We start from the raw sequence: 6,000 nt of genomic DNA, 5'->3' as shown, positions 1-6,000 counted from the left end.
ACACTCTCTCTCTCCATAACCGCCCCCTACACTCTCTCTCTCCATTCCCTCCCCCTACACTCTCTCTCTCCATTCCCTCCCCCGACACTCTCTCTCTCTTTCCATTCCCTCCTCCTACACTCTCTCTCTCTCCATTCCCTCCCTCTCCATTCCCTCTCCCTGCACTCTCTCTCTCTCCCCATTCCCTCCCCCTACACTCTCTCCCTCTCTCCATTCCCTCCCCCGACACTCTCTCCCTTCCCTCCCCCGACACTCTCTCCCTCTCTCCATTCCCTCCCCCGACACTCTCTCTCTCTCCATTCCCTCCCCCTACACTCTCTCTCTCCATTCCCTCCCCCTACACTCTCTCTCTCTCTCCATTCCCTCCCCTGACACAATCTCTCTCTCTCCGTTCCCTCCCCCTACACTCTCTCTCTCCATTCCCTCCCCCTACTCTCTCTGTCCATTCCCTCCCCCTACTCTCTCTCTCCATTCCCTCCTCCTGCACTCTCTCTCTCTCTCCATTCCCTCCCCCTACACTCTCTCTCTCTCCATTCCCTCCCCTGCACTCTCTCTCTCCATTCCCTCCCCCTGCACTCTCTCTCCATTCTCTCCCCCTACACTCTCTCTCTCCATTCCCTCCCCCTACACTCTCTCTCCATTCCCTCCCCCTACACTCTCTCCATTCCCTTCCCCTGCACTCTCTCTCTCCATTCCCTCCCCCGACACTCTCTCTCTCCATTCCCTCCCCCTACTCTCTCTCCATTCCCTCCCCCTACACTCTCTCTCTCCATTCCCTCCCCCTACACTCTCACTCCATTCCCTACCCCGACACTCTCTCTCTCTTTCCATTCCCTCCTCCTACACTCTCTCTCTCTCCATTCCCTCTCCCTGCACTCTCTCTCTCTCTCCCCATTCCCTCCCCCTACACTCTCTCCCTCTCTCCATTCCCTCCCCCGACACTCTCTCCGTCTCTCCATTCCCTCCCCCGACACTCTCTCCCTCTCTCCATTCCCTCCCCCGACACTCTCTCCCTCTCTCCATTCCCTCCCCCAACACTCTCTCTCTCTCTCTCCATTCCCTCCCCCTACACTCTCTCTCTCCATTCCCTCCCCCAACACTCTCTCTCTCTCACTCCATTCCCTCCCCCGACACAATCTCTCTCTCTCCATTCCCTCCACCTACACTCTCTCTCTCCATTCCCTCCCCCTACTCTCTCTCTCCATTCCCTCCCCCTACTCTCTCTCTCCATTCCCTCCCCCTACACTCTCTCTCTCTCTCCATTCCCTCCCCCTACACTCTCTCTCTCCATTCCCTCCCCTACACTCTCTCTCTCCATTCCCTCCCCCTGCACTCTCTCTCCACTCTCTCCCCCTACACTCTCTCTCTCTCCATTCCCTCCCCCTACACTCTCTCTCCATTCCCTCCCCCTACACTCTCTCTCCATTCCCTCCCCCTACACTCTCTCCATTCCCTTCCCCTGCACTCTCTCTCTCCATTCCCTCCCCCTACACTCTCTCTCTCTCCATTCCCTCCCCCTACACTCTGTCTCTCCATTACCTCCCCCTACACTCTGTCTCTCCATTCCCTCCCCCTACACTCTCTCTCTCCATTCCCTCCCCGACACTCTCTCTCTCTCCATTCCCTCCCCCTACACTCTCTCTCTCCATTCCCTCCCCCTACACTCTCTCTCTCCATTCCCTCCCCCTACACTCTCTCTCTCCATTCCCTCCCTGCACTCTCCCTCTCCAATCCCTCGCCCTACACTCTCTCTCTCTCCATTCCCTCCCCCTACTCTCTCTCTCTCTCTCTATTCCCTCCCCCTACACTCACTCTCCATTCCCTCCCCCTACACTCACTCTCTCTCTCGCCATTCCCTCCCCCTACACACTCTCTCTCTCTCCATTCCCTCCCCCTGCACTCTCTCTCCATTCCCTCCCCCTACACTCTCTCTCTCCATTCCCTCCCCCTACACTCTCTCTCTCTCCATTCCCTCTCCCGACACTCTCTCTCTCTCCATTCCCTCCCCCTACACTCTCTCTCTCTCCATTCCCTCCCCCTATACTCTCTCTCTCTCCATTCCCTCCCCCTACACTCTCTCTCTCTCCATTCCCTCCCCCTACACTCTCTCAATTCCCTCCCCCTACACTCTCTCAATTCCCTCCCCCTACACTCTCTCTCTCTCCATTCCCTCCACCTACACTCTCTCTCTCTCCATTCCCTCCCCCTCCACTCTCTCTCTCTCCATTCCCTCCCCCTACACACTCTCTCTCTCCATTCCCTCCCCCTACACTCTCTCTCTCCATTCCCTCTCCCTACACTCTCTCTCTCTCCATTCCCTCCCCCTACACTCTCTCTCTCTCTCCATTCCCTCCCCGACACTCTCTCTCTCTCTCCATTCCCTCCCCCTGCACACTCTCTCTCTCCATTCCCTCCCCCTGCTCTCTCTCTCTCTCCATTCCCTCCCCCTACACTCTCTCTCTCTCCATTCCCTCCCCCTACACTCTCTCTCTCTCCATTCCCTCCCCCTACACTCTCTCTCTCTCTCCATTCCCTCCCCCTACACTCTCTCTCTCTCTCCATTCCCTCCCCCTACACTCTCTCTCTCTCCATTCCCTCCCCCTACACTCTCTCTCTCTCCATTCCCTCCCCCTACACTCTCTCTCTCTCCCCATTCCCTCCCCCTACACTCTCTCTCTCTCCATTCCCTCCCCCTACACTCTCTCTCTCTCTCCATTCCCTCCCCCTACACTCTCTCTCTCTCTCCATTCCCTCCCCGACACTCTCTCTCTCTCTCCATTCCCTCCCCCTGCACACTCTCTCTCTCCATTCCCTCCCCCTGCTCTCTCTCTCTCTCCATTCCCTCCCCCTGCACTCTCTCTCTCCATTCCCTCCCCCTACACACTCTCTCTCTCCATTCCCTCCCCCTACACTCTCTCTCTCTCCATTCCCTCCCCCTACACTCTCTCTCTCTCCATTCCCTCCCCCTACACTCTCTCTCTCTCTCCATTCCCTCCCCCTACACTCTCTCTCTCTCTCCATTCCCTCCCCTTACACTCTCTCTCTCTCTCCCCATTCCCTCCCCCTACACTCTCTCTCTCTCTCCATTCCCTCCCCCTACACTCTCTCTCTCTCTCCATTCCCTCCCCCTACACTCTCTCTCTCTCCATTCCCTCCCCCTGCACTCTCTCTCCATTCCCTCCCCCTGCACTCTCTCTCCATTCGCTCCCCCTACACTCTCTCTCTCTCCATTCCCTCCCCCTACACTCTCTCTCTCTCCATTCCCTCCCCCTACACTCTCTCTCTCTCCATTCCCTCCCCCTACACTCTCTCTCTCTCCATTCCCTCCCCCTACACTCTCTCTCTCCATTCCCTCCCCCTACACTCTCTCTCTCTCCATTCCCTCCCCCTACACTCTCTCTCTCTCCATTCCCTCCCCCTACACTCTCTCTCTCTCTCCATTCCCTCCCCCTACACTCTCTCTCTCCATTCCCTCCCCCTACACTCTCTCTCTCCATTCCCTCCCCCTACACTCTCTCTCTCTCCATTCCCTCCCCCTACACTCTCTCTCTCTCCATTCCCTCCCCCTACACTCTCTCTCTCTCCATTCCCTCCCCCTACACTCTCTCTCTCTCTCCATTCCCTCCCCCTACACTCTCTCTCTCTCTCCATTCCCTCCCCCTACACTCTCTCTCTCTCTCCATTCCCTCCCCCTACACTCTCTCTCTCTCCATTCCCTCCCCCTACACACTCTCTCTCTCCATTCCCTCCCCCTACACTCTCTCTCTCTCCATTCCCTCCCCCTACACTCTCTCTCTCTCTCCATTCCCTCCCCCTACACTCTCTCTCTCTCTCCATTCCCTCCCCCTACACTCTCTCTCTCTCCATTCGCTCCCCCTACACTCTCTCTCTCTCCATTCCCTCCCCCTACACTCTCTCTCTCTCCATTCCCTCCCCCTACACTCTCTCTCTCTCCATTCCCTCCCCCTACACTCTCTCTCTCTCCATTCCCTCCCCCTACACTCTCTCTCTCCATTCCCTCCCCCTACACTCTCTCTCTCTCCATTCCCTCCCCCTACACTCTCTCTCTCTCCATTCCCTCCCCCTACACTCTCTCTCTCTCTCCATTCCCTCCCCCTACACTCTCTCTCTCCATTCCCTCCCCCTACACTCTCTCTCTCCATTCCCTCCCCCTACACTCTCTCTCTCTCCATTCCCTCCCCCTACACTCTCTCTCTCTCCATTCCCTCCCCCTACACTCTCTCTCTCTCCATTCCCTCCCCCTACACTCTCTCTCTCTCTCCATTCCCTCCCCCTACACTCTCTCTCTCTCTCCATTCCCTCCCCCTACACTCTCTCTCTCTCTCCATTCCCTCCCCCTACACTCTCTCTCTCTCCATTCCCTCCCCCTACACACTCTCTCTCTCCATTCTCTCCCCCTACACTCTCTCTCTCTCTCCATTCCCTCCCCCTACACTCTCTCTCTCTCTCCATTCCCTCCCCCTACACTCTCTCTCTCTCCATTCCCTCCCCCTACACTCTCTCTCTCCATTCCCTCCCCCTACACTCTCTCTCTCTCCATTCCCTCCCCCTACACTCTCTCTCTCTCCATTCCCTCTCCCTACACTCTCTCTCTCTCCATTCCCTCCCCCTACACACTCTCTCTCTCCATTCCCTCCCCCTACACTCTCTCTCTCTCTCCATTCCCTCCCCCTACACTCTCTCTCTCCATGGTTGGGGATCAATGATCTTCAGCGCTGCGGGGCTCGGGGCTTTCAATAAAAACACAACCGGGGGCCGCGCTCACTGAAGGGCAGCGCGGTGCGCAGGCGCGGCCGGCCGGGGGGAGCCCCGCGCATGCGCGTCAGTCAGAGAGGCGGTTCCCGAGATTCAAAGAGCAACTGTCGCCCTCGAGAGGAGGAAATGGCGGGCGGGCCCGGCCCGGACAGTCCGTGTGGGAACGGCGGGGTTTAGAGACGATCCCGGGCCCGGCCCGGACAGTCCGTGTGGGAACGGCGGGGTTTAGAGACGATCCCGGGCCCGGCCCGGACAGTCCGTGTGGGAACGGCGGGGTTTAGAGACGATCCCGGGCCCGGCCCGGACAGTCCGTGTGGGAACGGCGGGGTTTAGAGACGATCCCGGGCCCGGCCCGGACAGTCCGTGTGGGAACGGCGGGGTTTAGAGACGATCCCGGGCCCGGCCCGGACAGTCCGTGTGGGAACGGCGGGGTTTAGAGACGATCCCGGGCCCGGCCCGGACAGTCCGTGTGGGAACGGCGGGGTTTAGAGACGATCCCGGGCCCGGCCCGGACAGTCCGTGTGGGAACGGCGGGGTTTAGAGACGATCCCGGGCCCGGCCCGGACAGTCCGTGTGGGAACGGCGGGGTTTAGAGACGATCCCGGGCCCGGCCCGGACAGTCCGTGTGGGAACGGCGGGGTTTAGAGACGATCCCGGGCCCGGCCCGGACAGTCCGTGTGGGAACGGCGGGGTTTAGAGACGATCCCGGGCCCGGCCCGGACAGTCCGTGTGGGAACGGCGGGGTTTAGAGACGATCCCGGGCCCGGCAGGTCTGCCGCCAGTTCCAGGTGTTGCCGTTTTCACTCAGTGCCGGTGAGCGATTGGGCTTCAGCTTCCCGGCTCCAACATGTGGGACTGGCTGAGCTCGGGGGGGAATGAGCCCATCAGACAAGATGGGAGTCGCCCCCTTCACCTTGTCGCTGCTGATGGAGATCCGCACAGCCTGTCCGCACCTCCCGCACACAGTCACGGCTCTTCTCCATTCTCAGGGCAGAGAAACTCAGGGCGGACTCACCTCCTCGGCCTTTAAATACAAAACACCGGCATTTCAAAATCTAATCCGAGAAAAGCCGTGTCCACAACTGGCAACAACTGGAGAAACCTCAAACACACAGAAACGCTGCAAATTCACAGCAAGACTTGCATCGATACGGTGCCTGTCTGTGTGTCTCAAAGTGCTTCACCTACAATCAATTACTGTGGAAGCAATGACTTGTCACAAAC

The sequence above is a fragment of the Heptranchias perlo genome, unplaced genomic scaffold (assembly GCF_035084215.1).
Source record: "Heptranchias perlo isolate sHepPer1 unplaced genomic scaffold, sHepPer1.hap1 HAP1_SCAFFOLD_194, whole genome shotgun sequence".
Lineage (NCBI taxonomy): Eukaryota > Metazoa > Chordata > Chondrichthyes > Hexanchiformes > Hexanchidae > Heptranchias > Heptranchias perlo.
The sequence above is the reverse complement of the archived record's forward strand: the minus strand, read 5'-3'. Positions refer to the sequence as shown.